The sequence below is a fragment of the Artibeus jamaicensis genome, unplaced genomic scaffold (assembly GCF_021234435.1).
Source record: "Artibeus jamaicensis isolate MK-2021 breed Jamaican fruit bat unplaced genomic scaffold, CSHL_Jam_final scaffold_474, whole genome shotgun sequence".
Lineage (NCBI taxonomy): Eukaryota > Metazoa > Chordata > Mammalia > Chiroptera > Phyllostomidae > Artibeus > Artibeus jamaicensis.
Genome location: NW_026522046.1, coordinates 40,096,450 through 40,111,098, shown reverse-complemented (window position 1 = coordinate 40,111,098; position 14,649 = coordinate 40,096,450). Strand labels below are relative to the sequence as shown.

Genomic DNA, 14,649 nt, shown 5'->3' with positions numbered 1-14,649 from the left:
GGGGAGTGGACACAGGTCCTGTCTCTTCACAGAGAACAGGCAGTTGCAATACTATTTAGGGAGGCTAGTATGAGTAAATATGCTTCATTCCTTCCAACACCTGGTTTGGCCCACAGGAAAACTGCAATTTTCAGGGTCTAAAGTGGGCGTGTTTCAATATGTGGCTGTCAGAGCTCAAAAGAGCCTTTGAATTATATGTAAATTCAAATAAAAGATGCATTGTTGGCTGCACTTCCAAAATCATAATATTGTTTGTTTCAGTCCATCCATCAATTATGCAAAAGCTTTTGGTGAATTTCGGCTGGTAAATTTCCATCTCCCGTGAAACTCATCATCACTGTTCCTGCAAGCTTATTGGAAAGAGTTGCAGTTGTGTGTTTTTAAACAAATGAGTTAAGAACTCACTGAAACTTCTGGCAACAAGACACATAACATTAAAAAACAGTTCAAATACCAGCTTTCAGAGTATATCACCTGTTTTTTTAAAACATTTTCTCACTAATTGTTAAAACTCCATTTTTTACCTGGACAGATAGATTCTATAAGGTCTTTTGCTTTTTGTTAAAATATGGGCTAGCGTTCCACTCCCAGGCCTGGTTAGAACACCATGATGGCTTAGCCTCATTTGTCCTCTGAAGTGGTTAGGGTCCGAAATCTTGTCCTGCTGCCCCTTTCAGTTCATGTTAGTAATGTCATCTCCAGGCTGTGGGGTTATGTATGTGTGTGCACATACATGTATGCATGTGTGTGTATTTGCATATACCTGTGCATGCATGTGTGTCTTTTAAAGTACCTACTTGGTGAGGAACAGTTATTAAAGTAAAGCAATATCACCTGTCAATCCACATACCTGGGCACAGGTAACCTGAAATTCTGTCCTCAGACCTAAGGAATACCCTCAGACCTCTCTGGCCCTACTGTGACTCTCCCTGTAGAATCAGATGTTTGGGTTTCCACATGGATCATACCCTCCTCCCTTCTAGACCACATCCTGGGTTCCTGGCCCCTGGAGTTCCCCGCTAGACTTCCTAGGAGTGCTTCCAAGGTTTGGTGGGCCTCTCTAGATCAGACCTAGTCACCAGCATATGCCCAGGCCTATGGTGGGCCGATGGGTGTATGTTATAAAAGTGTAGTGGACAAAACTTGGCTGAGTGAGCTGGGTTGCTCACCACCAGGGCAGGGCAGGGCAGGGCTGGGGAATGGGAAGAGAAGGTGAGGCTGGAGACTGCCACAAGCCACATAAAAGCCAGGTGAGACAGCCACAAGAATTCCCACTGTAACAGGGAGATGAGGGAAAGAGATTCACTAGTCTACCAGGCTCCTCTGTGCAAAATAGAAGAGGTGCCCTTTTGCATGATGGAGCTCTGGGGTGCTGCTTGCTGGAGAGGAGCACCTGGGTCTGCTGCCTTCTAGTAGCGGTGGTCCGGGCCTGTGAGCAGCAGGAACAGCACATGGTGTGCGGTGGTCTGCGGGAGAGGGCCTCTGTCTACCTCTCTACAGAATGATGGCCCCTCCTGTCTTTGTCCCATGGGCGAAAGAGTGGTTTGGGGTGAGAACAGTGCAGTCAGCATCACCCTAGTGACACGTTGCCCATCCATATGGTGTCAGGTCAACGGATGACTGCAAAGATAAGCTCCAATGTTTCTCTGCCCCCTTCCCTCAGTGAGTCACTTGGGGGACACCAAAAGGTCAAGGATCTCAGTTCTATCTTAGTTTCACATTTCCCCAAATTAGTCACTATATCGTTGATTTTACATCCAAGGCCAAGTTACATCCACTCGCTGCCTCTTCTTGCATCCCATGTCTTTCTTCTGGGTTCGGTCTTCTTCCTACTGCGCTATGGCTCTTACCAGTCACCTCAGAGATGATCTGTAATTGCAGGCTTTGCTGGTCTGAAGGGCCTCCAGCCACCTTGCCGTCGGGGGGGTCTGGGAGCACGCCCTCTTCTTGACATGCGGCCTGCCTGGGTGCAGAGGATCATTCCTCATCACCTACGGCTGCTGCCGATCCTCTGCTGACCTTTTTAGACACCAACTTTTTCTCTCTAGTGTCTCTCCTTTTGGAGAATTTTGTTTTAATTTGGCTCAAGTCTCAGAGTGCTGCTTCCCTGTTTTTTAATCTTCAGGCATCTATTATGGGCTGAACTGTGTCCCCCCAAATTCATTTGTTGGAGTTTTCACCCCATCACCTTATAGTGTGTCTGTGTGTGGAGACAGGGTCTTTAAGGAGGAGATTCAGGTAAAATGAGGTTTCTGGAGTGGACCCTAATCCAACAGGACTTGTGTCCTTATAAGAAGAGGTGATCAGGACACAGACACACACACACACAGCGGGACAACCATATGGGACAATGGGGGAGAAGACACCTTCTATACACCAAGGAGAATGGCCTCAGGAGGAATCAGCCTGTAACGCCTTGATCTCAGACTTCCAGCTTCCGGCACTAGGAGATGATAAATGTCTATAGTTTGAGTCACCCTGTGTATGGTACCTTGTTATGACAGCCTCAGAAAACTACTACAGTTTCCATTCTGGAAAATTCTTACTCATTCTCTCTTTGACCATTGCTTCCTTCTCACTCTCTCCCGACTGCCTAAGTTGGGTCGTCTTATTCTGTATTTCATATCTCTTCGTGGCCCATATTTTAAACCATTTTTAATCTTTCTGTGATGTTTTCTGCATGATAGTCTCGTCTCTACCTTCTAGTTTGTTGACTCTCTTTTCTACTCTGCCTTGTTTTTAGCCTCTACCTCAATTTTTAAATTTCTGTATTTTTCATTTCTAGAGTTTCTAAATAGTTTGCTTCTTTAAACATTTTGTTTTCTCTTTACTTATATTGCTTTTGATCTTATTGTTGTTTCCATTCTCTAATTTATCTTCAGTTCTGGGGGATACGAATCCTATTGTTTCTTACAGCTGTCGACTCGTGCTGTTTCTCCCCTTGGTACAGCTGGAATATTTCATTGTAAGCTCATCTAGGTTGTAGAAGTGTCTTTATAGGAAAATATATGTTTTCTTCTCTCCAGGCACCAAGAATTTCAATCACTTAGACAAGTTTTTATTTTAGTTTCTTAGCTGGAGATCCATGCACCAAGAATGAGTGGAAATTCGGACTTCACAGTTGCATGTCATGTGCTCAGGGTTTTTATTTGGGGGGGGGCGGTATCTTTTGTTTTGATGAAGATCTGCTGATTTCTAAGCACAATGGGTAGAGTTTTTCCAGTCTTTTTTTTTTTTTTTTTGAGGAGGGGCGGAGCTTAAGGACCTGTGTTCTGCAGGAGGCAGCTGTCCCAGCTCATGCAGGCGCACAGCCATCTCTCTCATCTGACCTGCTCGTTAAAGCCCCTGTGGCCACCACTGCAGGGTCTGCCTCTGTTCTTTGTTCCCTAAGAACTGCTCCGGCGTCAGCTCCCCTGACCACTGTGGCTTGGACTTATCATTTATTTTGGACACTTTTATAGTGTCCGATGTATTTTAACCAGGCTGTGTAGTTAAAGTTTTCATTATCATTGTTGTCTATTCTTAGCCCAGTTTCCCTACAAAATAGAGCCTGAGGCAGTTGTACGTACCACCTTTTCCCTGGGAGTGTGATCCCAGAGAAGGAGTGAGGGGCAAGGGAGCTGGGGCTGGAAGGCAGAAAAGCAAATTTCAGGGAGGCCACTGTGCATCACAGACTAATAGAGGGCACAGGGAGCTCCTGGGCCTGGCCTGTCTGAGCCGTGGAAGGACAAGGGTAAAGTTGATCTGTTAGCTCCTATGGCTCATTGGTCAGTTGGCCTGAACGGGTGTTTACTCTCTCATACTTCCAGGTTGCATGTACACAAGTAATGTTATATCTTGATACATTTCACCCCTCAGAGGCAACAAGGAAGTCCTGAGAAAGCAAGCAAGAGGCCTCCATCATGACTTCGGGAAAGGTGACATTGGGTGTTGTCTACCCGTGGCATGAAGGACTGACAACAGCTACCCTGCTGGTCCCAACCATGTGTAGTGGCTGCAGTGGCAACAATAGCAACTCAGCTCTGTGACTGCAGGAGCAAGGCCAGTGTCGCCAGGGCTGAGCCGGTCAGACAGCAAAGCACCTGCACCAACCCTAAGTGATCCACAAACTGAATCCCCTACCCCTATACTCTTCCTCTTACAACCTCACCTGAGAACAGATGCTCTTACTTATTTTCTGAGAGTGAAGGCCAAATATGATTCTCCAAGTTCTCTAGTCATATCTACCAAAAAGTTACAGAAAGGGTTGGCAAACCAAGCTGCAGTCCCTGCTGCTGCAACTCGTCTTGGCACTGAAACTGGTACTCATCATCTCCTTCCTCCACCCCATTCTAGATCAGTCTCCCTCAACCAGAACCTCGCTGGTCTGAGTTGTTTGCCTTAAGGAATCAAGCCCTCGGTTGCCTTGCCTCTGATGGGCCATGGCTGCTGCAACTTCGCATTTATAGTTGTCACTTAGCGGGGATACCAAGAGCCCCAGAGAACCTGTCGGTCCCAGACATCTTCTTCCCTGGCTCTACTGAGTAGCAGCAAATCTAGCTCCTGGGATTTGGGGTTGATTACTACCAGTGCAATAAGTCCATTCATTGCCTGCTTATCCACAGGCACGAAAGCCCAAAGTGGCCAAATGGTAGTTATGGCTTCCAGTCTGGCAGAAGCATTCCCCATGCCTAACCAGGGAATCAGGACTTCTCACCCAGCAGAGCCTAAGACCGCAGTGGCAGGACCACTGACCATGCCAGTGGTTCACTGAGAGTGTCGGTAAGAAGGGCAAAACTGGCCTCTGTGCCTTGGTTCCTGGAACATGTGTTCAAGGTCCGAGGGACCCAGTGCCATTTATTGACTGTTGTTCCAGCACAGATCCTATGCTCTGGAAGATTGTGACTGACCCCTGCAGGGTTCTGGCCCAGAGCTGGCTCCTTAACTGAGCCACTAACAAGCCTTTTCATCATTCTTTCCAGATTGGCTGCTGTTAGGTGATGGGACACATGGTAACAATAGCGAACGCCATCATCGTGTGCCAATTTTCATACCTCTTTACATTTTAAAAGAGATTTCATTTATTTTTAGAGAGAGCAGAAGAGAGGGAGAAAGAGAGAGAGAAATGTGAGAGAGAAACACTGATCAGTTGCCTTTTGTATGTGCCCCATCAGGGGATTGAACCTGCAACCCAAGCATGTGTCCCGAGTGGGAATCAAACCAGCAACCTTTCACTTTGTGAGACACCAACTTAGCCGTACCTGTTAGGGCAGTACCTTCTTTACTTTGAAATGGGTCTCTTGTGTGAATTAGTTTTGTTATCCAATGCAGCATAACAAGCCATGTAAAACTTTAGTGATTTATTATCATCTCTCACCATTCTGGGGTTTGGTAGGTTAAGGGGAACGGTTTCCCCTTTGGCCCCTCACGTGGTTGTAGTCATAGGGTGACTAAGGCTGGAACCCTACAAAGGCCCTTCAGTGGCCTGAGATGGCTGGCACCACGGGGGCAGCAGGGGTGTCTCTCTTTCCACTCAGCCTCTGCATGGGACTAGCCTGGGGCTGCTCACAGCACGGCAGTCCCGGGGCAGCTGGGCTTCTCACATGTTGGCTGGCTTCCTCCAGAGCAAGTATTCCAGGAGAGAAGAAATGGAAGCTACTTAAAGCCTGGCCCCAGAAACTGGAGCAGCCCCACTCCTGTCATTTTCTGCTGGCCAAAGAACCCACCCAGTTTCAAGGAGAAGCATGAACTTCACCTTTTGATAGGAAGGATATCAAAGAATTTGTGGCCATCTTTAATCTTCCATAGGCAACATTGGTAACTCTATAAGTCATTGGATAGGGTACTGGAAGACCCGTAGGACAAGGCAGCAAAGCTCGTACAAAAGTGTATATCAGTTGCTGTAAAGACAAATCACTCTCTCATCCAAGGTCATTTGTCTGCCTCCAAGAGGATGGCTGGTCTCCCAAAGTATAGTGCCATGTCAGTGTCAGTCTGCACTGCGGGTGCTTGGCTGTGGCTGTCATTGGGTCAGCTTCGATGAGGGGGAGGCCATGCTGTTGGAGCCATGTGCAGCCACCATTCCTTTTCTTGTGGCCACTTGGTTCATGGGACACAGGCATAAGAAGTGGAGCAGCTGAGGACAGGGGCTGGCTGGTGTCCACTGATGACTTATTCTGTCCCTCTAGCCACTTGTTACTTCCTCTGGAGGAGGTGCTTTCTAGAGGTAACAATATTAGGCACAAAGTGGGTCTTGTGCCTGGGTCTTGTTTTGCAGGGTCATCCACATGCCTGTTCTCCCAAATTGCTTCTTTCCAATTTCTAATCTCGTTCCTTGTAGGTCTTTGATCAATAGCCCAAGTCATTTGGGTTGCTTGCCTTGGAGCCTGTGAGCATCCTCACCCATGGCATGTATCACTCCACATAAATGGCATGACTAAGTGTTGTGTTCAGAGCTCTTCTACTAGAAGGATTGACCGTCACCACCTTTAGGGCCACCCAGAGGACATCATGATGTGGCAGTAGTCTGTTCCTGGCAGGCACCAACATATTGTGCTGAGCCATCTGTGTTTCAGGCTAAAATTTCTTCCTGGTCGATCATTTACCATAGAGAATCCCTATGAGGCCATGGGGGATATGCGGAGGAAGAGGCACTTGTGCAACGGAGGTAGTTGACATGGGGTCTAGACCAACGGGAACTGTCTTGAGCCTCACATCCTGCTCAGACCTGATCCCCAATGCACTATTTCCTTTATATGATGGATTGCTACTGCACTCAGTGGATCTGATAATACCTAGCTGAAGCCCTAGTGGCTGTGGTACTGGAACTCAGGGATATGCAAGCAGAACCTCTTCCACCTCCATCCTCAGTAACTGAGCTGGGACCCATGACAAAGATGAAAAAAAAAGAGGCACCTGGCTGATGAGGGCTGAGGATTCTCCTCTGCAGGTATAAGAGTGATGGGGAAAGAGGCCACTGTCTGACGGGGAGTGAGCTGGATCACCAAGGAGGTGGTGCACAAAGGAGGAACAGACTTGAGGTACCTGAGTGTCAGGCTTGGGGAGGGAGAGAACCTGTCTTTGCACTCTGTCTGCTAGAGGAAATTTTCTGCTGCTTTGGCTCTGTCCACAGGGCCTAGTGTTGGACCCTTGGCTCGGCATCTTGGGGAGCGCCTCACACTGCATACTTGAGACCCTCCCCAAGACACAGTTGAGGATTAGTTTTGTAGCCTTGCCTTTATTCATGAGTTTGCAAACTCCTTAGCTCTTGCTTGCATGGTGCTGTCAGGGTGCACATGCTGTCCTGGCTCACAGATTCCCAGTTTGTGACCCATACAGGAGCAAAGGGGTTTTCCTCCTTAATTTTCATATTGATGGTTTATTTCTCAACACTTACATTCTTGCATTTTCACCTGAAGATTCTCATCACAGGTCTTTAATGGCAGGAGTCAAAGACCAATAAAGTAGAAAGACAGTGCAATTGGGAACCAATGACATAGATGAAACCCTGAGAAAATAGGGGTCTCAAGTAAATAAGGGTGTGGAGGGTTGGGGCCAGCCTGTCCCCTTGCCCTCTTTCTATCACAAGGGTGTTCTACTAATCAGATCAATATGTTTAAATCACCTTCACTGATGCTGACTGGAGATGCTTATTTATGTCAACAGAGAAGTTTCACATGACCCTAATAAAAAAAATAGCAAGTGAATAGGAGTCCGTTTTAGACCAGTAGATATACACAGATAAAGCATCCACAGTGACCCACATTTAGTCATACAACTTGGGGGCATCTTCTTCTTGCAGGTGTCAGAAGTCTTGTGTTTCCCTCCCAGCTTCTAGCTGCCACCTGGAGTGGAGGGAGGGAGGGTGGGTGCTGAGTGACTCAAAGATAGTACTTCTCACTGTAGAGGCTTAATGGCTGAGGTACATGGAGGAGGGCTGGAATTTTGGCTCCCCCTTTCACCTTGAAATTCTAAAAATAGAAAGGAAGTCTGGATGACCCAAGTTACTGCTGCTCCTGTGATGTGTGAGCAGATGTGGTAGTTCTTTTCAGAGAGGAAAAAGAAGGTAGTATCTGTCTTGTTTACTCTCTCTTGTTCAAAATATTAGAAACCTTGAATATATAAAAAAGAAGATAAAAGTGGAGTGGGATCCAGATGATGCTAAAAAACAACAGCAAAAGAAATGGTCCAGAGCCTGACAAGTACTTGGGGGTCTGGCGCTGGCTGATCCAGTTCACTCCCTTCCTCTTTCTGTTTTTACTTTGTCTCCCCTCTCTGCCTCTCTCTCTCTTCCTCTTTCTCTCTCACTGTCTCTGTCTTTCTTTGTGTCTCTGTGTGTGTGTCTCTCTCTCTGTCTCTTTGCCTCTGTACTTCATCCTGTGCATCTGTCCTGTATGCTGCATCCATGCATCACTACTTCCTATGCAGCGCATTTCCTGAAACACCATCTTCTGAGCCTGCACCTTAGAGGCCTGATGGGCCCTGGTTTTTCTGCCCCTGGGACCTTCCCACAGTTGTTTAGGAGGTGGGTTGAGGGCACCAGAGGGGACCCTTTGACTCTCCTGCCTAATAAAATTGCAATGGGATATTTCAGCAACCAGGTAAGACAAGTCAGGCACTGTCTTTCGACTCTGACGTCACAGGGAGGAAGCTTTGTGCACTGACCTGACTTCCCGATTTTCATGGCACTACCCTGGCTACCCCAGAATCACCTTCGAGTTCAGCAGACCCTGCCTCCCCGAGGCAGAGTTTTGTGAGAACAGTGGCAGCAGTGCAGGGAGGGAGGGCAGGCTCATGACACTTTGGGGGTGGCTTGGGGTTGTGGTCCTATGAAGGGAGCTTCTTCCTCATTGTTTTCTGAAGGGGAAACCCTCCCTGCCACCCTGTTCCCAAACTCGTGTTTAGGTAAGCATAAAGGTGGTTGTGATGACAACGCAAGCTGTCACTGCGGCAGGCCCACGGGGGTGAGGGTTTTGGGGGTAAGTGATTTTCCAAAAGTCATCAGATGCCCTGTGTTCCATCCACAGAAGACCTCTCCCCATAGTAGGGGAGAAGGGGACCCTGCATCTGGCAGTCCTGAGTTCCACATGCAAGGAAGCCGGGGGGGGGGGGGGGGGGGGGGGGAGATCTACACACCTGGGAGGACATTAACACTAATTACCACAGGGACTGTTTCCCTATATAACTATTCTACCTCCCTCCCTCGCAACCCCTTGTCCGCCTTATGAAGCTGTCTAACATGGAGTCAACACGGCTCCCGTCCCCACCCCTCCAGATGCTCCAGCCTGTGATAAGGTGGACACACTCCCTGGAGGCATGGATGTGTGTGACAGGAAGGCCAGTGCTATGAGACTTGCCAGGGTTTGGTCTGACATCATTCCAAGCAGATGATAATTATGTGTCTCCTTCCCTCTCTGCTCCCCTCAACAAGACATCATGGAGTTATTTATAAACACGGGCCCCTGGGTGCACTTCTCACGGGAAGGACCGCGGCAACAACGGCGAAAGCGCACTAGGAAGAAGCATAGCAACCCCACGGTGGAGACCTGGAGGTGGGGCTGGTCCTGTTTAAGGGGCGGAGCTGAGTCCAGGCCAGCTCCGCCCCGCCCAGCTGCTGTGGTGTAGGGGGTGGAGGCTGCTCGGGTCGGCAGTTCGGCTTTCACAGATATTCTAACTTGTGATAATATGCCCGCAGACACAGATTGTCTTGTGTGTCAAGGGCGGAGGCAGGAGATGAGCTGCTTTTTCCTCCCAGGAACTGGAAATAATTGAAAGTTGTTAGGGTCCAACATGCTGTCCCGAAAACACTATTATTACTTTCCTAATGACTATCTGTGTCTTTCAGGAGGCGACGAAGGCAGCTGAGAGGCGTCCGGCTCCTGGAGAGGACTGGGAAGTGGGAGGCTGGCAGCCTGTAATCTAGGCGGGGGGGGGGGGGGGGGCAGGGTGGTGGTGGTGGTGGGAGGGCTGCGGGTGCTCTGCTTGTGCCCCCGCAGTGCATTCTGGCCTTGGGAATGGGGTCCCAGGGTCCCTTTGGCCCTTTCGCTACGGAGTCACACTGAAGCTGACAAAGCCAGGAAGTTGGGACGCTGCAAATTCTTGCACTCTTGGTCTCCTGGTCCAAGTCCTGCTGACTGTGCTGCCACCATCCGTTCTTGTTCAATTCCCACTGTCGTGTCCTGCTGTCTCCATCGTGGGACCACCGAACCATGGCTTCTGCCTCCCTCTGCTGCTGCTACATTCTCCATCTTACCCCTAGAGCATACGGTTAAACAACACGTCCCTGCTCTGAACAGGATGGGTGGCACCCACACTGCTGGGAGGGGCTCCCGTGGTCCCGGCCTTCAGACCCAGTCTTCGAAAGCCTTATGAACCATGCTGCCTCCTTTGCAGGTGACCCCACCAGACCCTTCTCACCCTTTGAGCCATGCCCTTTGTTTTTTAAAGGTTGTTTTTGATTTACAGAAGTGACATGTGAGGACATGAGCACCGTAGCTTTATGACTTTCCCTGTAACCAACCTCCTCTGGTGTGGACCCTCCAGAACTTTCTCTCTGGGTGTTGCCCAGTCTTCTCTCTGGGCTGCCTGCCTCTGGGTGCCAGCTGGGTATTCCTTGTGTCCTGTGGTAAGGCTCCAGTACTAGGCCGTTTTTAATGCTTCCACACTCCGAAAAAGAGGTCATAATGGTAACCTTTGAGTGAGTGGGCTTCCTGTGGCCCTCTTTTCCACCCTTCACCACCCACGAAGCAGCAGGGTTCAAAGAGGAGAGGCCCGAGAAATGCCTTCTGTCCCTGTCTAGGGGCAAATGGTGCCAATGAGCCCCTGAGCAGGGGTGCTTGCGGAGAACACCTAAGCAGGACCCCCACCCACCACCCCCAAGCCCTGGTCTGGCCACCGCCTGCCCCCTCCCCTAGCTCCAAGGCAAAAGAGATCGATCAAGGATGAGCCCTATCTGTGGCTCCAGAGTCCAGAGGGCTATGCTTGGCTCAGCTACCCAGTCCCCTAGTGATTCCCGGGGGTCTGAGGCTACCGCAGTGCCTGTGACCTGATTCGTGTCGTGGATGCTGCGATGGAAGAAATAATTCTTGCTGAGAATAGGCCACAATGCAGAGATGGGACACGAGGGGTTGAGAGCCACGAAAATGACCGAAATAGAAACAAAACAGCAGACCGCAGCCCAGGAGGTGTGGAGAAAGGGTAATGATACGAAACAACTGGACTTGCTCTGATCCCGAGGACAGCCCAGCTTTTCAGCCAGCCTCGGTCTTCGTTCTCAGGTCACCTGTGGGCAGGTGTGCCAACCAGGCACCTGTATACGTCCAGGCGTAAGCCAATCTGCGTCCCGAGTCGGCCCCGCGGGCAGACCAGCACACTGCAGACAAATGGATTCTGCGGCGTGGAGGAAGGGGACTTGTACCGAGGCGATAGGACAGATGGGGGATCGGGCTCGCTGTGGGCATCGGAGCCCAGTCCGGTAGGGGCAGGGGCGGCGGCGGGGCCGGTAGGGGACTCGCTGGGGTCTCGGGAATAGACCCAGAGACTGGGAGGACTGTTAGCTTTACTTATCAAGGAAGGACCGGGCCCGCGGGATAGGAGGGAGCTCGAGTCCGAAGCTGGGACCTCCCAGGCCACTCCCTAGCTAGGGACCCGCCCCGGCCCCACCCTACTTGTGGCCCCGCCCCTTGCCCTGTCCCAGGCCCCGCCCAGGCTAGTAACCGGTCTGCTCGAGGTCTCTCTCAGCTCCCACTTGCAGCCCCGCCCCGTCTCTGGCCCCGCCCCCAACCCACCCTGTGGCCCGCCCCCCAGAACCCGCCCTGGGCAAGTGACTAGTCGGCCCAAGTCCCCGCCTCCTGCCCGCCCCAACTTTGGTACTGCCCCATCGCTATTGGCCTGGTTCAGCCCTCGCCTTCGCGACGCTGCTGCTTTCCTTTAGGAGATCTTCACAGGCTCTGATTGGTCGTTCACTCTCTGTTACGCAGTTCCATTGGTCTGCGACGCCCGCTTTCGCGGGACTCGGCTCTTGGGGTGGGGCGGGGCCAGTGGCGGCGCGCGGCGCGGGATTGGTCAATCACGCAGAGGGGGCGGGCTCGCGCCGCGCGCAGCGCCTCGGCTGGAGCGCTAGGAACCGCTACCGGCGCCTCAGTCGCCTCAATCGTTTCAGTAGCTTCAGTGTCTTCGGACTTCTCAGACTCAGTCTCTTTTGGCTCCTCCGCCACCGCCTGGATCACACCGTCCCCACTCCCGATCTCGGCCGGGCCTCCCGCGGGCTGGCCCGCGGACACGCTCTTGGTGAGTGAGTGGTCACGGGCGGGGCCAGGGGCGGGGTCCACAGGTGGAGATGGGGTCCAGGCCGGGAGTCGGGGTCCGGTGAGGGGTCTGGGGCCTGGTGTCAATCTCGGGGCGGGTCCCGGTCGGGGTCCGGGCCGGGCGGTGGTCAGAGGCCGTGGCCAGGCGGCGACCTCCGGCGGCTGCCAACTTTAGCCGCGGGCTTGAGGGCGGAGGCTCACGGCTCCGGCTGACCGAGCCCCCAAGAGGCGAAAGGAGCAGAGGCCCCGCCCGCCCCGGCCAACTTGGGCGGCAGCTGCAACGCGGGTGGGCGGGTGGATCGGGCCCCGGTCACCCCCCTTCCCCGCGACCCTCCGAGTTAGCGCCCAGCGGGCCGCCTCTCTGAGGAGCCGCGGCGGGCCGGGGGCCTGGCGGGGGTTGGGGCGGGGGTTTGGGATTGGCGTGATGGGATGCGGCGGGTCTCCCCTTCCCCCACTCCCTCAGAAGTTGTTGGCGAGACACTGCCTTCGGTAACGGCTGGATGGCCTCGCTTGTGGGTGAACAGCTGCCACGATTTTATTCTGGGCTTTATGAGGCTTAAGTTTCAAACGACTTAAACTTGCTCGCATAGGACTGAGAAAGATTGCGGGGGCCGCAGCCCCGGCGCCCTGTGCTCGGGACGCAGGCGCTGCCGCGGACGCGCAGGTGCTGAGCGGGAGGCGGGAGAGCCGGACCCTCCCTTAGACGCCGCTGCTGCCCCCTGAGCCGAGGCGTCTGCGTCGCTCCTTGGACACCGCGTCAAAGCGGGGAGGAGGTTACCTGGGGGTTAGGGGCACGTTTCTCTGTTCTGGTCACTGTATTTTGTTTGGGGGTGGGCCAAAACGTCTTTCTTATTGTTCCCACAAGTGTTTTGCTCCGGAAGTACTGTTCAGTAAAAGTTTATTTTTTCTTTTTGCCCGGTGGCTTTTCTAATTTTTTCTTTCTACTCCGAAGTATATTTCTCACACAGCGCATTTAAAAGTGAATGAGAAATGAGATCGTAAATCTTGCGCGTGGGGTTGGTTATCTTCCTTCTGCCTTCCCTGCGAGGCAGCACAGACTTCAGGGCCTGTTTTGCCCCGTGTGCGAGCTGACTGAGCACTGCCTGGGTTCATGAGGATTCATGGTGTGCGATTCACCGAAAGGAATACTGGGGGCAAGTAGGCCTTGACCAGAGAGAGACCATAGAGACTAGCTGGGTAGTGTACAGACCCTCCAGTTGAAACAAATCCTCTGGCACAGGGATGAGCTGCTGTCCCTTTTTTGTTCTTTAAACTTGGCTTAGATATGGGAACCAAAGGAGTGTGCAAGGGAGCTTTCCTGTTGAAGACAGCTGGTTTCCAGGCTCCTCATGCCCAGGAACAACTCATAACTTTAAAAGATGTCTCAGGGAGGCCTATTTTGGTTCAGGAGACTGAAGATCAGTGGCACTCTGTAGGGATTGTTAGCAAGATTCCAAAAGACCTCATTGATCCTTATGTTGGAGGAGCTGGAGTAGTTTTGGATGGTGTTTTCAGCCCTGGAGATCCAGTGAAAACCAAGGGGTCTTCACATATACATGCAACAGAGGTTGGTCAACTGATGTTGTCTGGTCAACTCATGTTGGACAGCAAAGTACTGTTGTCTTTCCCTTGTATGTAGATGCTGTTGTTTGTACAGTGCAGGTTCATTACACATGTTTTAAGATTTGCACAACTTTATGTATTTTCTTAGTTAATACTCAGTGTTATAAAGTTACAAAAAGGTTTGATGGTAAAAGGAGTCTTTATAACTGAAAAGGTTGTGTCCTGTTTAGAATTCAGGGCTTTGTGACAGATGTTACCTGCCATAGGTGGTGCTGATCACTGGTGATATTGCACCTCAGAACATCACTTTTTCAGATGTCATTATTAATACTCAGGTTTAGAGAAAATACACAGCTGTATGGTTACTTTTCTTGTATGAAAACATTTAAAAAGAAGCTGTCTCTTTCCCTGTTGTTAGAGGGAGGCTCAGAGCATGCTGGGTTTGTATTTGCAAAAGTCCCATGAGGTCCTTGAAACAATCTAGCCACTCAAGACTGGATGCTGTGCTTTAGTTTCAACAATTTCAGTTCCTTGACCTGTAGCCAATTGTGGACTCATGGCCATGTGTCAGTGGCAAAGTCATTCCTAATTTCTCAGAAATCTCAGGGCTTTATTGTAAAAGTGGTCAGTGAACCAGATTTTGGTAGGTAGAAGTTGTTTCCTTTGGTGAAGAAGGCTGGTCCTTTGGGCCATAACAAAGAAAAATATCTGCTTATGTATTAGAATGACCCCGAAACTTAAACATTGGGATGAATACTATGTATTTTGGGCAGCTTGGATTTCTTAGTCCTCATGACAAGAA

The 14,649-nt window shown here is 50.9% G+C and overlaps 1 protein-coding gene across 14 annotated transcripts in view; it reads left to right on the top strand.

Annotated features, from left to right (window-relative positions):
* Window positions 1-12,068: 12,068 nt before the first annotated feature.
* The window catches only part of PCBP3 (poly(rC) binding protein 3), a 219,463-nt gene continuing 216,882 nt past the window's right edge, over window positions 12,069-14,649 (top strand). For all 14 annotated transcript variants that reach the window (XM_053658024.1, XM_053658023.1, XM_053658022.1 and 11 more), the window contains exon 1: window positions 12,069-12,267. The gene's annotated coding sequence lies outside the window, so the exon portion shown is untranslated. The remainder of the gene's footprint in view (window positions 12,268-14,649) is intronic.